The 18094-nt window shown below is 44.6% G+C and overlaps 1 protein-coding gene and 1 non-coding gene across 2 annotated transcripts in view; both read right to left on the minus strand.

Moving 5' to 3' along the window:
- LOC124622516 (zinc finger protein 236) overlaps nucleotides 1–18094 on the minus strand; it is an 846219-nt gene that overhangs the window by 154153 nt on the left and 673972 nt on the right. The window lies entirely within an intron of this gene.
- On the minus strand, nucleotides 15261–15335 carry Trnaa-cgc. The gene has a single exon. It is a non-coding gene; the product is annotated as a tRNA-Ala (tRNA).

Raw genomic sequence — 18094 nt, forward strand, 5'->3', positions numbered from 1 at the left:
GCCAATTTTTTTTTTTAAGGGGTAGATCGTCTTTAAAGCAGTTGCTTATTAGTCATGTGATTAAATTACGAGCTTTGCTCAAAGTATGCAACGTATCATAGACAACTTGTAGTTATTGCTTACATACGAATTTCTGGATGCAGGACGAATTACAAATTGTTTGAGGCTCAATGACACAACTGCGTATTCCATTGAGGAGAGAGGTAATGGAAAAGGCGTATGCGGTACTTACAACCGCTGGGTTCCTAACAGGAAACTCTAACACCACAGTACGTCATGTTGGCGGTGGAAAGGGTGATATGAGCAGACCGGGTTTCGAGGATTTTGTAAAAGAGACGTTTAGCATTGCACCTTCACCCAACACCTCAGTCTGACGTGCCAATAAAAATTAAATAGAAGTAGCTAAAATGGAAAAAAATGGTCTGGCGAACAACAACGACGACGAAGACGACGACGACACAAACTTCGAAACAGAATAACAGGCAATTTTAACAGTGCGTCGGTGGTTATAGAAAACAGTATGAGAGCCGCAGCAGAGATACGACTGTTATGAGCTGTAAAATCTTCGGCCTCAGGCTGTATATCCTTCATGTGAAACGTCCTCTTTGAACAATTGTACAACACTGTGCTTACACTGACACACATTATTTTTAGCGCAATGCAATCTGACTTTCAAAAATCCCTACAAAAAAATGGCCCTGACTAACATTAACCTATGCGTTTCACAAATCGCTTACCTCACAAAAATCTTGGTTACTCGAACTACTGCAATACAGCGAGCGCCACTACTGCCAGTTAAATAAAAGATTCAAACTACGGAAGGCACTAACTACTGATAGGCATAGATAGCAAATGAAAGATTTTAATAGAGAACAAACAATGTATTTACCTTAATAGTCATAATATATATAGTAGTTCATGACATCCAGTCTTACAAATTTCAAAACTCCGCCATCTCTCTCCCCACATCCACCACTGCTGGCGGCTCACCTCCAACTGCGCAACGCTACGCGCTGTTCACATCCAGCTGCCCAACACTACAATGGCAGACAACAATGCAAACTAGCCACAGACTGCACACAGCACAGCCAGTGATTTTCATACAGAGCGCTACGTAACGTTGCCAATAAGAAAACATAAACAGCCTACTTACAAGCCCCCATGCTCCTCACAAAAAATTTTACAAATTGTTTTGGGCAGTGGCCAATAATGATTTGATAAAATTTTTCATAATTACAATAACAAAGATATCAAATGCACCCACTTATTGATACAATGTTGGTCAAAAGCTAAAATTTTCTCACAGTCCATAAAGACAGTCCTGATCATTCATCACAGTAACATTGCAGTGTTTTTCTCAAAGTCTGAGCAGTAAAAGAAAATGCACACGGAAGTAGTGGATTTCCATGCAATCTTGAAGAAGTAGTGTTGTCCTTCCAACGAAAAGACAGTGCTGACTCTTGACATGCAGACAGGTATTGGTCCACAACAGAGCAAACCCACGGCAGAGTCAGTCGAAATTTTGAAGAGTATTGGTAGATAGGTCATCACAGAGCAGACCCACTGTAGTCCTGGTAGAGATTACGGTACTGGTGGGCCATCAGAGGTGCAGACCCACTGCAGTCCTTGTAGAAATAATGGTACTGGTGATTCAGCAAAGGTGTAGACCCACTGTAGTCCTTGTAAAAATAATGGTATTGGTGGGTCATCAAAGGTGCAGACCCACCGTAGTTCTTGTAGAGACGGCCAACAGCCATCTGTTGCGACTGTGCAGGAGCACAATCACCATCGAAGAGTGTTGCAGAGAATATAGCAAGTCCATAAACCACCACTTGTGCACTCACAAAGTTTTTGGAATTTCCTTAGAACCAGCAATGCTGTTAACCAGTCCCTTGCTGAATTATTAACACACGTGCAAGCACTAACAGTCCCAACTTCTCACATATTGTCCATATACTATGACCAACAAAAACGTGTGCAGTAAATGTAACTTACAAGTTAATAATTTGATGAACTGGTGTAAATTACAATTTTATAACATAAAAATACAATAACAAAGGTACAAAATACATCATTAAAAACATAATAATACAGATAAATTTGTAGTAGTACAGGCTTTACAAAAGAATAGAAATAGACATATACATCAGTGTTACAGGAATTATGACATAAGTAAATACATAAAAGATCAGAATAACTTTTGAAACATCAACTTCACACATGAGCATTAAAACAAAACAGAATAAATAATGTCTAAGCATCTTTACAAGGTAAATAACATATTATCAGAAAAATTCTACAACATAAATCTTATTAGCTAAACACATAAAGACAGGATAAAGACAAATACACAAGATTACACAAACACATAGTGGGTTTACACAAGGAAAGGACAGGGTTTGTTTTACTGCATTATTTTGCAGACAAAACTTTCTTTACTTCTTGGAGATCTCCCTCCGTTGTTCATTATTTCCAAAAAGTCCTATCCAAACATGCTTTCTGTATTTTGTTCACATCCTCTTTCAAAAATAGTTTTTCTCCACTGTATAGTACTTTTTTTTTGCCAAACCATTTTCTTATAGCTTCTCAATGCATTTCTTCCAATTCATTATAGTTAGTTTCTTATATAGTCTACCCCCTCTTAAGCTAACTTACATCTACTGAGCTCAGATATATATACCAAGGGACGAGGCAATGCAGCAGCACATAACAAATTAACACAAACAGCAAGGACAAAAAAAAATACAAATTGGCAAAGTAAGCAACAATATTACAACTAATATAAGGCAATGAGCAGCAAACAAGAAAAATAAATCAGTAGTAAACTGGCTTAGCAGCGTAACACAAAGTCAAATTCAGTAACACTATGCCTGGCAAACAGCAGCAGCAAATGAAATAACTTATATCTAAACATGACATAGCTCAAGCAGAAAAAATATTACATTAAAGACAACAATGCAGACAAGGGAAATGTATATTCACATCTTGATGTCTATGTAATTAAAGTGGTGCACCACAAGAAGTTATTCTACCAAAAAAATTACCAAGTAGTTGAAAAGAAAATTCCGTATGCAATTCCTGTGAAGGGGAATGTCTTTTTATGCTCCTTCGTTTTTTTGAATAGATCATAAAATTATTTACTGGATCTGTAGGCATAAAATATTTATATTAGTACATCTACTAAATTTTATTTTAACCAATGCTCCAGTGCAGCTAGAAACTTGATATTAAACAAAATGAGCAAACTCTCAACTAGAAAGGCAAGAGATGTAAAATGTTTCTCATCAGTTCATAAGGCATTTTAGTAAATATCATAAATTAAAAGCTCCACAGTATAATCATATATTTTCAAGTTTGAGCGTGTCGTATTTGCGATGCTTTCTACAAAGGAATGTCAATAGTGAGGATAATGGCCTCCCTTTTATTTTCTACCTGTGCCTCTGAAAAGGCACACACTAATGGCTTTTTCTCCAGGCGTCTGACACAGCTGGGTGCCCACGACGCATTACGTGCAGGTGGTCACTTAACTTTCTTACGGAAATATTTACGACAGCAGTTTCCACTACAGTGACAGTCTCACATAAAAATATTTCACAGGTCAAGAATTTGCGTTACAAATCTGTAGAAACAAAATCCTATTGATATAACAGAGTCCAAAATATTTTCGTCGGCATTGTAATACATTCACGCATTTACATACATTTCATAACTCTTAAAGTACAATTCTTGGTTTCCAACAACCTTTTTCACAAACCAGAGTCCCTAACCACTACTCATTATCCCTTACCTTATTTGTCGACACTTCTTCAATATTTCATCGTAACAGATACGTAGCATACTCAAATAACTCATATAGCATCAGCTTATTGATCATAAACATACCTCAACAGCATAATACACATCGTCATCGTAAAAATAACATCATAACACCTCAGTCAAATCTCAAAAATGTCGTAGCTTTCTGCAATAATGTCAGAACCTAAATAAAAAACCTCTGCTCATTTCAACAGTGTCATCTACCTCCAACATACTTTAAAAATCATGATCCCATACCAAATACATCATTCAAAGCTCTCATAGTATCACAATGGTTCCGAAAATATATGAACATTTCACAATGTACAGACAAAATACAATTTCATAAGTGCGAAGTTATCCAACTGTGTAATTGCGTAAACATGTGTCACTGATGTAGTAAAAAAAATGTTTATCTCTCAGTTAAATGATCAGATAGCTGTGTAATTTGTGTGTTACAGAAATATGGTACCGATGTGTAATGTTGTATAAGCAAATACGATATTAGCTAGGGCTCCTTGTGCTTGCCAAACACATGGTACACAAAGTAAGCGTGTACCCCCCTGAGGATTAATGTAATTATACCATCAGGTGTTACAGATTAGAGCAATGGAATGAAATGTATCACGGAAAACTTTCTTTGTAATTCAAAAATCTTTAAAAATAAATGTTTTAAGTATAAAATTAATCACTCAAATACGTGTACTGTAGCGCTACACTGTGCATCTTGTTGCAACATAATCTCTGTGGAAGTGTCGTAGTTATCGTCCTCCGAAAGCTAAGTTCTGCAGAAGTCAATGTACTTACCCCATGGAAACGTCCCCTTTGAACAATTGTACAAGACTGTGCTTAAACTGACACACAATATTTTTAGCACAACGCAATCTGACTTTCAAAATTCCCTACAAAAAAATGGCACTGACTAACATTAACCTATGCGTTTCACAAATCGCTTACCTCACAAAAATCTTGGTTACTCGAACTACTGCAATACAGCGAGCGCCGCTACTGCCAGCTAAATAAAAGATTCAAACTACGGAAGGCACTAACTACTGATAGGCATAGATAGCAAATGAAAGACTTTAATAGAGAACAAACAATGTATTTACAGGGTGTTTCAAAAATGACCGGTATATTTGAAACGGCAATAAAAACTAAACTAGCAGCGATAGAAATACACCGTTTGTTGCAATATGCTTGGGACAACAGTACATTTTCAGGCGGACAAACTTTCGAAATTACAGTAGTTACAATTTTCAACAACAGATGGCGCTGCAAGTAATGTGAAAGATATAGAAGACAACGCAGTCTGTGGGTGCGCCATTCTGTACGTCGTCTTTCTGCTGTAAGCGTGTGCTGTTCACAACGTGAAAGTGTGCTGTAGACAACATGGTTTCTTCCTTAGAACAGAGGATTTTTCTGGTGTTGGAATTCCACCGCCTAGAACACAGTGTTGTTGCAACAAGACGAAGTTTTCAACGGAGGTTTAATGTAACCAAAGGACCAAAAAGCGATACAATAAAGGATCTGTTTGAAAAATTTCAACGGACTGGGAACGTGACGGATGAACATGCTGGAAAGGTAGGGCGACCGCGTACGGCAACCACAGAGGGCAACGCGCAGCTAGTGCAGCGGGTGATCCAACAGCAGCCTCGGGTTTCCATTCGCCGTGTTGCAGCTGCGGTCCAAATGACACCAACGTCCACGTATCGTCTCATGCGCCGGAGTTTACACCTCTATCCATATAAAATTCAAACGTGGCAACCCCTCAGCGCCGCTACCATTGCTGCACGAGAGACATTCGCTAACGATATAGTGCACAGGATTGATGACGGCGATATGCATGTGGGCAGCATTTGGTTTTCTGACGAAGCTTATTTTTACCCGGACAGCTTCGTCAATAAACAGAACTGGCGCATATGGGGAACTGAAAAGCCCCATGTTGCAGTCCCATCGTCCCTGCATCCTCAAAAAGTACTGGTCTGGGCCGCCATTTCTTCCAAAGGAATCATTGGCCCATTTTTCAGATCCGAAACGATTACTGCATCACGCTATCTGGACATTCTTCGTGAATTTGTGGCGGTACAAACTGCCTTAGACGACGCTGCGAACACCTCGTGGTTTATGCAAGATGGTGCCTGGCCACATCGCACGGCCGACGTCTTTAATTTCCTGAATGAATATTTCGATGATCGTGTGATTGCTTTGGGCTATCCGAAACATACAGGAGGCGGCGTGGATTGGCCTCCCTATTCGCCAGACATGAACCCCTGTGACTTCTTTCTGTGGGGACACTTGAAAGACCAGGTGTACCGCCAGAATCCAGAAACAATTGAACAGCTGAAGCAGTACATCTCATCTGCATGTGAAGCCATTCCGCCAGACACGTTGTCAAAGGTTTCGGGTAATTTCATTCAGAGACTACGCCATACTATTGCTACGCATGGTGGATATGTGGAAAATATCGTACTACAGAGTTTCCCAGACCGCAGCGCCATCTGTTGTTGAAAATTGTAACTACTGTAATTTCGAAAGTTTGTCTGCCTGAAAATGTACTGTTGTCCCAAGCATATTGCAACAAACGGTGTATTTCTATCGCTGCTCGTTCAGTTTTTATTGCCGTTTCAAATATACCGGTCATTTTTGAAACACCCTGTACCTTAATAGTCATAATATACACTCCTGGAAATTGAAATAAGAACACCGTGAATTCATTATCCCAGGAAGGGGAAACTTTATTGACACATTCCTGGGGTCAGATACATCACATGATCACAGTGACAGAACCACAGGCACATAGACACAGGCAACAGAGCATGCACAATGTCGGCACTAGTACAGTGTATATCCACCTTTCGCAGCAATGCAGGCTGCTATTCTCCCATGGAGACGATCGTAGAGATGCTGGATGTAGTCCTGTGGAACGGCTTGCCATGCCATTTCCACCTGGCGCCTCAGTTGGACCAGCGTTCGTGCTGGACGTGCAGACCGCGTGAGACGACGCTTCATCCAGTCCCAAACATACTCAATGGGGGACAGATCCGGAGATCTTGCTGGCCAGGGTAGTTGACTTACACCTTCTAGAGCACGTTGGGTGGCACGGGATACATGCGGACGTGCATTGTCCTGTTGGAACAGCAAGTTCCCTTGCCGGTCTAGGAATGGTAGAACGATGGGTTCGATGACGGTTTGGATGTACCGTGCACTATTCAGTGTCCCCTCGACGATCACCAGTGGTGTACGGCCAGTGTAGGAGATCGCTCCCCACACCATGATGCCGGGTGTTGGCCCTGTGTGCCTCGGTCGTATGCAGTCCTGATTGTGGCGCTCACCTGCACGGCGCCAAACACGCATACGACCATCATTGGCACCAAGGCAGAAGCGACTCTCATCGCTGAAGACGACACGTCTCCATTCGTCCCTCCATTCACGCCTGTCGCGACACCACTGGAGGTGGGCTGCACGATGTTGGGGCGTGAGCGGAAGACGGCCTAACGGTGTGCGGGACCGTAGCCCAGCTTCATGGAGACGGTTGCGAATGGTCCTCGCCGATACCCCAGGAGCAACAGTGTCCCTAATTTGCTCGGAAGTGGCGGTGCGGTCCCCTACGGCACTGCGTAGGATCCTACGGTCTTGGCGTGCATCCGTGCGTCGCTGCGGTCCGGTCCCAGGTCGACGGGCACGTGCACCTTCCGCCGACCACTGGCGACAACATCGATGTACTGTGGAGACCTCACGCCCCACGTGTTGAGCAATTCGGCGGTACGTCCACCCGGCCTCCCGCATGCCCACTATACGCCCTCGCTCAAAGTCCGTCAACTGCACATACGGTTCACGTCCACGCTGTCGCGGCATGCTACCAGTGTTAAAGACTGCGATGGAGCTCCGTATGCCACGGCAAACTGGCTGACACTGACGGCGGCGGTGCACAAATGCTGCGCAGCTAGCGCCATTCGACGGCCAACACCGCGGTTCCTGGTGTGTCCGCTGTGCCGTGCGTGTGATCATTGCTTGTACAGCCCTCTCGCAGTGTCCGGAGCAAGTATGGTGGGTCTGACACACCGGTGTCAATGTGTTCTTTTTTCCATTTCCAGGAGTGTATATAGCAGTTCATGACATCCAGTCTTACAAATTTCAAAACTCCGCCATCTCTCTCCCCCACATCCACCACTGCTGGCGGCTCACCTCCAACTGCGCAACGCTACGCGCTGTTCACATCCAGCTGCCCAACACTACAATGGCAGACAACAATGCAAACTAGCCACAGACTGCACACAGCACAGCCAGTGATTTTCATACAGAGTGCTACGTAACGTTGCCAATAAGAAAACATAAACAGCCTACTTACACATGGATCTCCCTTCCGTTGGAACTTTGTACTTCTCAATTTACCTATGTACATGTCTGGCCTGTAATTACCTAAAATCGTCAGAAAGAGAGCGATGTCTATATCAATGCAAAAAAGCCGTAATCGACAATGAAAGTTTAAAAAATTACAACGATCGACAGAAGGGGTTTATTGTTCTTTACATCAAGAAGCATTTTGTGCTAAATTTATAAGCATACAGGACGTGAAGAAACTAGTGGGATGAATGGTAAAGTTTCTGAAGTGGAACGCATACTTCCGCTCTCAGTTGCAACAGTTTTCGATGTAACTGGACAAGGATATGGAGTCTTTGTAGAATATTCTGAACTACGATGGTTGAGTTAAGGGGCATTTTTGGAATAAGTTTTCTACTTAGAACGTGTTATTGTTGAATTTATGAACGAAAAATGAGCAATCGTAAAAACTAGAACATCCAGCATGGCATGCATCCCTCGCATTTTAAGTGGATTTGACTACCCACTGCCCACTGTAAGACATTGCAAGTTGACAAACAACTTATTTCTGATTTGATGGGGATGCATCTAAAAAGAAAACCGCATTGTGAAAGAGACAAATTCTGACAAGTGCGTAAGTTCGTAGCGTTTTTCCATAAGTTAAACAGAGACTTTAGTTATCAGTAATATAGGGTTATTCTAAATGATGGACCCATTTTCAAAAATTCGTATGTATTCAGGCACAAATCCAAATCGAACAAGCTTTATACCAATGAAAAGAGGAAGTTTCAAAGTTTTTCGCTGGTGGCGGCGGGCGGGCGGTGATGGTTTCAGATGCGGCCGATAGAGTTCGCCCGGCAATAGTGCCGTCAGTTGTGAGTGAGATGGCGACTGTGGAGCGTAAGGTTTTCTGCGTTCTTGTGTTCGCGAAATCGTAGTGCAGCAGGCATTTCGTGCCATATTCGGTATTCAACCACCAACTTGCAAAAGCATTAGCTGTTGGTTTAAACAATTTAAACAGACTGGGAGTGTGTGCACAGGAAAAAGCACAGGCTGACCGCGCGTTTCAGAGGATGATGTCCGATGGATTCAAAAGAGTTTTGTGCGCAATCCCAGTAAGTCTACCAATAGACCCAGGCGAGAACCTATAATACCCTAACCAACTGTATGGGAAGTTCTGAGACGGCATTTGCTGTACAAGCCCTACTGATTACAACTGGTGCAGGTTTTCAAGTTCAAGGACAAAGAGAAGCGTCTCGCATTTTGTGGTTATGTGCTAGCAAAGATGGGGGATGACGCATTTCTGCAGCGTATAATTTTTAGCGATGAAGCGACGTTCCACCTTAGTGGAAAATTCAACAAACACAATGTTCGCATATCGGGTTTGGAAAATCCACATCGACCATTGCAACACGAAAGAGACTCACCAAAGATCAACGTGTTCTGTGCCACATCCAGTACAAATGTTTATGAACCTTGTTTCTTTGTGGAAAGAAATGTAACGGGAATCACGTACCTGGACATGTTGGAACAATGGCTGTCCCCTCAAGTTATGGAGGACTACCAGGACTTTATTTTCCAACAGGATGGAGCTCCGCCCTATTGCCATCGTGATGTACGAGGCTTTTTAAATGACCCTTCCTCAGCGCTGGATCGGTCGCAGGGGGCACGAGGACCTGGCTCTGCACTTCTGGCCACGGAGATATCCTGATCTCACACCCTGCGACTATTTTTTATGGAGTTATGTGAAGGAAGCTGTTTACGTCCCGACCCTACCACCCACTCTGAATGATCTGCAAAACCGGATCACTGCTACAGTACCAGAAGGTACGCTTGCGCGTGTGTGGGACGAGTTTGGTGCCGCGTTGATGTCTGACGTGCAGCCAACGGTGGCCACATTGAATATTTATAACATTTATCACATTTACAATTATTAAATAAGTATTAAAAACTAATTAATTAGAAATTATTACAAATTATTAAATTTATTAAATTGATGTCAAACATTATGAAAAAAACTTTGAAACTTCTTCTTTTCATTGGTATAAAGCTTGTTCATTTTAGATTTGTGCTCGAATGAATACGAAGTTTTGAAAATGGGTCCATCATTTAGAATAAGCCTGTATATCCTCCTTCACTACTTACAACACTCTGCCAACGACTGTAGAGATCACGTAGTTTTGAGGTGAAGAACTCAGAGCGCATTTTCATCTTGTAAAGAAGTTCCTTGAAGGAAAAGGTGAACATTTGAAAGCGCAAGATCAGGTGAATAAGGTGGGTGCCGAACGACTTCCAAGCCCAACTCCTGTAGAGTGCTTTTTGTCCGTCTAACTGAATGCGGGAGGGCGTTATAGTGGAGTAACATCACTTTACGCAGCCTTGGATTGCGTCTGCAAGACGTCTCAGTTGCTGACAGTGTCAGTAGAGATGGTTACACCTCGAGGAAGCAGTTCGGAGTACACCACACTGTCGCTGTTCCACCAGATGCGTAACACTATTTTGTGGGTGTGCACAGGTCTTTGTACAGGGAGTTGCGGCTTTGTTTTGGCTGAGCCATTCTTTTCTTTTGCTTATGTTAGCATAAATACACCATTTCTCGTCACCAGTAACGATACAGGTTGGCGTTGTTCATGAGCCAATTGAAGATGAGCAAGCAGAGATGCACATACGTCACCTGCTGATATTTGTGATTTTGGCTTAAGAGCATGCAGTACCGATACAGTCGATTTTTGAACTTACCCCACTGCATGCAACGTCGCATGTAGGTGGAATGATCAAGTTCATCACATTTGATAGTTCTCGAGCACACCGACGTGGATCACTGGGGATTAATGCGTTGAAACGATCTTCATCAAACCCCGAACTTCTTCCTGAATGCAGAGAATCACTAATGTCGAAACAGCCCTCCTTAAAACGAGAAAACCATTTTCTTATCGTGCTCTGTGCAGTGGCATTATCTCCATATATGGCGCAAATATTTCTGGCAGCCACCACTGCTGTCACCCCTACACCAAACTCAAATGGAACAGCCCTCCTTTTTCTAGCGTCCTGTCCGCCTGCTTAGCTGGGTGGTAATGTGCTCGCCTCCCATGTAAGCGGGCCCGCGTTCGATTCCCGGTCGGGTTGGAGATTTTCCCCGCTCGGGGACTGGGTGTTGAGTTGTCCTCATCATCATTTCATCCTCATCACCGGCGCGAAGGTCACCCAATGTGGCGTCGACTGAAGTAAGACTTGCACTTGTCTGCCGAACTCCCCGGCCAACGATGCCATACGCTCATTTCATTTTTCTAGCGTCCACAGCTCCACTCACTATCTCCAAATGAGAAAATGACAAAATGTAAACTCAAATAGCAACATTGACTTACAAATAAAAAATGTTAATCGGCAGCTCATCCCACAGCAACTGGAATACCAAAACATGCAAAACAAAAACGCTATGAACTTATGCACCAAACTAATGTATATGTTTCCAGAATGAGATTTTCACTCTGCAGCGGAGTGTGCGCTGATATGAAACTTCCTGGCAGATTAAAACTGTGTGCCCGACCGAGACTCGAACTCGGGACCTTTGCCTTTCGCGGGCAAGTGCTCTACCAACTGAGCTACTGGCAGAAGTAAAGCTGTGAGACCGAGCGAGGTGGCGCAGTGGTTAGCACAGTGGACTCGCATTCGGGAGGACGACGGTTCAATCGCGTCTCCAGCCATCCTGATTTAGGTTTTCCGTGATTTCCCTAAATCGTTTCAGGCAAATGCCGGGATGGTTCCTTTGAAAGGGCACGGCCGATTTCCTTCCCCATCCTTCCCTAACCCGAGCTTGCGCTCCGTCTCTAATGACCTCGTTGTCGACGGGACGTTAAAACAACACTAACCTAACCTAAAGCTGTGAGTACCGGGCGTGAGTCGTGCTTCGGTAGCTCAGTTGGTAGAGCACTTGCCCGCGAAAGGCAAAGGTCCCGAGTTCGAGTCTCGGTCGGGCACACAGTTTTAATCTGCCAGGAAGTTTCTTAATGTATATGTTTTCTGTTTTCGAGAATATATGTTTTTTCAGTTGAAAGTGCTCCTGCCCATGTGTAGTGGAACTAACTGATCTGTAGTGTAATTCCTGTTTAAAAGACAAGTTCCTTTACGCTAAATCTGTGTGGGAGGACTACGTTGTTTTACTATCGAGGAGTTTTCTGGTCACCTTAATAAGGTTGCAAACGTGATAAAATATTTCGATCAACGTTTGTGTCTGGAAGGCTCTTTCTGAACATGGAACTACATATGTCACGATTATATGGCAGCCGGAATACGAAAATCTGTGAAATTGTCTGCATTTATCCGTATGCCAATAGTTTGTAACAGATAAAATTTCTTACAATGAAATGAATACCCCTAGCTGCGTACAGGCGTTGACGTACGTCAACGGGGACAGTTGAAAATGTGTGCCCCGACCGGGACTCGAACCCGCGATCTCCTGCTTACATGGCAGACGCTCCATCCACCTGAGCGATACAGAGGATAGTGCGACTGCAAGGACTTATTTCTGGCACGCCTCCCGTGACACCCAAATTCCCAAATTTATTGTACCGCACTATACTCATAGTGCCCCTGCCCATTGTACTCATTACCCGCGGCTTTTTGCCGATTCCCCTAAGAGTTCGGGCACTGTTTGTGCATCCGCAAAGAAGAAGATGGTCAAATGGCCGGTCAATAGAGATGGACATGTCCGAAAGAACAGATACCATCTTCATACATACAGGGTGGCGCACGAAATGTGCTACCAATTGTTTCTTTCACAATTTACGACGCACATTAGATATCCCGCTGGGATCTCTGCAGCAGGACCAGCAGAGCTTGGAAAAACAAATGAGTTACGAAAAACGTGTAATTCACGATACTGCCGCTAGGAGACTAGTAAGCAGCAATGGCTGGCAATGGAAGACTGACGGCATAGCAACGATCGGATATTGTGTTCCTTTTTCATGAAACGAAAAGCCTTGTTGTGACTCAGAGGCGTTTTCGACAACAGTTTAACACATGATGGGTCCCTTACAAGAAGACCATCCACAGGTTGTACGATAAATTTGTACAGGAAGGAACAGTATTGGAAGCGAAGCGACCTGGGACTAAGCCTATTTGTTCGCCGGAGAATATTGAAGTGGTACGAGTTACTGTACAGAGAAGTCCAGGGAAATCGTGTAGAAAGGCAGCAGTGCAACTGGGAATATCCAGACGCTCCGTTCAACGCATTCTTAAAAGTGACCTCCATATGTACCCATACAAGATGACCTGTGCACAGAAGCTCACTGAATAACACAAGCCACAGAGACTACTGTTTGCTCAGCGGGCGGAGGATAGGGAAGAAACTAACAACGTTTGGTTTCCAGACGAGGCGCATTTTCATTTAGACGGTGTGGTTAACAAACAAAATGTACGCTTTTGGGCCACTGAAAACCCACAAGTGCTTCATGGACGACAACATTATGCTCCGAGGATTACAGCGTGGGCAGCAATTTCCAGTCACGGACTTAGTGGACCCTTTTTCTTTGAAGAAACTGTGAACAGCGAGCGTTATTAGAGCATGTTTCGCAAGAGCTTCATTCCACAGCTTCATGCTACTACCTTGCCCTTCAACACGCAGTGGTTCATGCAAGATGGAGCAAGACCACATACTGCAAACACTGTGTTGCAGTTTTTGCACGAGCATTTCGACATGCGGATCATTTCATTCAGGTATCAAGGTCGCTTCAATGACGGACAAAATTGCTCCCCTCCCACCCCCAATAGTCCAGACCTCAAGCCATGTGACTTTTTTCTTTGGGGGTACCTAAAGGAAAAAATTTTCCCGAAACGTCCACTTGATTTAATGGAGCTCAGAAGACTTATTCTTCAACCTGGCCGTGAAATTACGGAAGACATGTGCCGTAGGGTAATCACTAACTTCAGTGTTCGTTTGAAGGAAGTTAGGGAACGAAATGGTGAACATATTGAGCATGTGCTGGGTTAGAACAAATCTCCATGGACGGCTCTTCATTGTAGTATATGTTCCTTTCAGATTATATTGACAATAAAGTTTATATTCAAAAACAAAATGGTAACACATTTCGTGCGCCACCCTGTAGATAAAATTTCTGTCTTCTGCGGGCCAAAAATAATTGAATCAAGCTGAAAATTTCTTTCAGTACTATTTGTTGTTAGGAAATATGAAATCTGAAATCAGGATGCACGCAGTGCGACAGCACTGCCATTTAAATGCAATGTGTTCCCAAGTTTCCCCTTGTTGACTCTCCTCACACTCAGGCAGCGTGGCGTGGTGGTGGGGGAAATATGCAGCCAGGCGGAGAGCTGCGGCACGCGAGACAGAGCCTGGATTGTGTGCCGAATTCTTGGCCGTCGCTGCCCTATACTATACTCAATATTAATTTAATTTCCTTATTCATCTATATTCTGGATTCTGTATTGTTAGCTATTAAGTTAGGGCGATCACTGAGCATGAAACTTTAATATGTAGGCTCTGAGCACTATGGGACTTAACATCTGAGGTAATCAGTCCCCTAGAACTTAGAACTACTTAAACCTAACTAACCTAAGGACATGACACACATCCATGCCCGAGGTAGGATTCGAACCTGCAGTCGCGCAGTTCCGGACTGAAGCACCTAGAAACGCTCGACCACCGCGGCCGGCTTAGTATGTAGGAACACTGGAGTTTCCTACCAGATTAGTTTCCCGCGATTAAGAAATTCCGTTTGGAACTCTCTCTTTCCTCTGGGGTTGGCATGTGGGAGACTGGCTCGCACGTGTCCGAGCGGTCTCTCCAACGGAAAAAACAAGTAGGAATGCGACACCCTCACTCCCAGTTGTCCCGTTCCCGCCAAATCGGCACCACCATTGTGGGATCACATAGGCACTCCAGCGCACCCGCTATCTGTCAACAGGCCTGATGTCTCTTGGGAGGAAATTTTTTTTTGGGGAGATGCGCCTGCTTCCACAGAAATGAGAGCTTTTCCTTACACATTTTCCTTGCTTTTCAGGGAGCAGGCCATCGAGACAGTGTGTGGACTACTGCGTGCACTCCTGGCATTTGTTTCGTTTGTAGAATGAAATTTCACTCTACAGCGGAGTGTGCGCTGATATGAAACTTTCTGGCAGATTAAAACTGTGTGCCGGACCGAGACTCGAACTCGGGACCTTTGCCTTGCGCGGGCAAGTGCTCTACCAACTGAGCTACCCAAGCACGACTCACGCCCCGTCCTCACAGCTTTAATTCCGCGAGTACCTCGTCTCCTACCTTCCAAACTTCACAGAAGCTCTCCTGCGAACCTTGCAGAACTAGCACTCCTGGAAGAAAGGATATTGCGGAGACATGGCTTAGCCACAGCCTGCGGGTTGTTTCTAGAATGAAATTTTTACTCTACAGCGGAGTGTGTGCTGATATGAAACTTTATGGCAGATTAAAATTGTGTGCCGGACCGAGACTCGAACTCGTGACCTAAACCATGTCTCCGCAATATCCTTTCTTCCAGGAGTGCTAGTTCTGCAAGGTTCGCAGGAGAGCTTCTGTGAAGTGTGGAAGGTAGGAGACGAGGAACTGGCGGAATTAAAGCTGTGAGGACGCGGCGTGAGTCGTGCTTGGGTAGCTCAGTTGGTAGAGCACTTGCCCGCGCAAGGCAAAGGTACCGAGTTCGAGTCTCGGTCCGGCACACAGTTTTAATCTGCCAGAAAGTTTCATTTGTTTCGTTGTTGGGTACAGATGTCGAACGTCAGTTAGTTTCGTTATATTCTTACGAGTGCATTCAACTTGCCAATGGTTCTGTACTCTACACTTCCCTGCAAGTCAGTTTGCAATTACGTGTAATTTGCAGCGTCGTGTAGTTGCGCTCTCTTTCCGCCGGTCGGCGCCAGCAGTATGGAAATAGCGCAGTAATGCGGCGCCCGCCGTCACGGGAGACGGCGGAGGCAGGCAGTCGGCGGAAGGCGGCCGGGCGCTGATTTGCTGACGGGGGGAGCAGCGAGGCGAGGCGAGGAGAGGCGACCCGACAGCGGCAGCCGCCGCGTCTTTGGTGGCCAATTAGAGAGCGCGGCCGCACGGCGCGCAATTAATAAACGGCCCGCGGCTGTATTTCTCGGCTGGGTTCGTCAGGCCGCCTAATGAGTGTAACCTGTCCGCCGTATCGTCCCGTCCAGTCGCTGCCGGCTACCGGCCCTACAGACCTCCGCCGCCCGCTGCATCGCAAGGTGGTGCCTCAGCCGCCTGCCTATCTCAACTTGTCGGCTCGCGCGCATTCCTCGCTACGTAGGTCGCGGATGCAGCCAGCTATGACTGGGACTCCTATAACCTGAGCCGTGTTTTCCCCAAAATATAGGACAGTTATATATACTGAAGAGCCAGAGAAACTGGTACTCCTGCCTAATATCACGTAGGATGTAGACCCCTCCCCCCTCCCGAGCAAGCTGAAATGCCGCAACACGACGTGGCATGAACTCGACTACTGTCTGAAGAAGTGCTGGATGGAATTGACACCATGAATCCTGCAGGGCTGTCCATAAATTCGGAAGAGTACGAGGGGGTGGAGATTTCTCACGTTGCATCGCAGATCAATAATGTTCGTGTCTAGGGAGTCTGGTGGCCATCGCAAGTGTTTACACTCATAAGAGTGCTCCTGGAGCCGCTCTGTAGCAGTTCTGGACGTGTGGGGTATCGCACTGTCCTGTTGGAATTGCCCAAGCTCGTCAGAATGCACAATGGACATGAATGCATGCATGTGATCAGACAGGATGCTTACGTACGTGTCACCTGTCAGAGTCGTATCCAGATGTATCAGGGGTCCCATACCACACCACCTACATACGCCCCACACCATTACAGAGCCTCCACCAGCTAACATGCAGGGTCCATGGATTCGTGAGGTGTGTCCATACCCGTACACGTCCATCCGCTCGATACAATTTGAAATGAGACTCCAGGCAACATGTTTCCAGTCATCAACAATCCAATGTCAGTGTTGAAGGGCCCAGGCGTGGCGGCGTGGCGTAAAGCTTCGTATCGTGCAGTCATCAAGGGTACACGAGAGGGCCTTCGGCTCCGAAAGCACATATTGATGTTCTTTCGTTGAATTGTTTGCACGCTGACACTTGTTGATGGCCCAGCATTGAAATCTGCAGCAAATTTGCGGGAGGGTTGCACTTCTGTCACTTTGAACGATTACCTTCAGTCCGTCCCTTTCTTGCAGGATGTTTTTCCGGCCGCAGCGATGTCGGAAATTTGATATTTTACCGGATTCCTGACATTTACGATACACTCGTGAAATGATCGTACGGGAAAATCCCCACTTCATCGCTACATCGGAGGTGCTGTGTCCCATCGCTCGTGCGGCGACTATAACATCACGTTCAGACTCACTTACATCTTGATAACCTGCCATTGTAGCAGCAGTAACCGATCTAACAACTAAGCCAGACACTTGTTGTCTTATATGGGCCTTCCGACCGCAGCGTCTTATTCTGCCTGTTTACATACCTCTCTACTTGAATACGGATGCCTATACCAGCTTCTTTGGCGCTTCAGTGTATGTTTACATACGAGTCACATTGTGAGGGAACCTGGACAAGTAACATAACCTTCAAAGAATAATGTTTTTACTACAACAAGCCTGTCATGAAGTACACAGAATGAATACTTGTTCAATGATAGACGAAGCTATTAATAAAAATTCGTTTCACTGTATCAAGAAACTATACTTCACCCCCCTCTGTACAATATAATTTCGAATTTCTTTAAGTACCTACCTATGACTAAAAAATAAACACTTTTACAAGGGTCTATATACAGGCAAAAACTAATAAATTGACACATGTTGTTAACGCATAGCACCCATATTTGAAGACGTTTGTAGCGATTTCTTAACCCACTACATTTAGAATTTACAAATTACCGCGTAATATTTAATTTCAATTTTCTGTTATATGAGAGGAGCATTATAAATACCTCTAATTG

The sequence above is a fragment of the Schistocerca americana genome, chromosome 1 (assembly GCF_021461395.2).
Source record: "Schistocerca americana isolate TAMUIC-IGC-003095 chromosome 1, iqSchAmer2.1, whole genome shotgun sequence".
In the NCBI taxonomy this organism is placed as follows: Eukaryota; Metazoa; Arthropoda; class Insecta; order Orthoptera; family Acrididae; genus Schistocerca; species Schistocerca americana.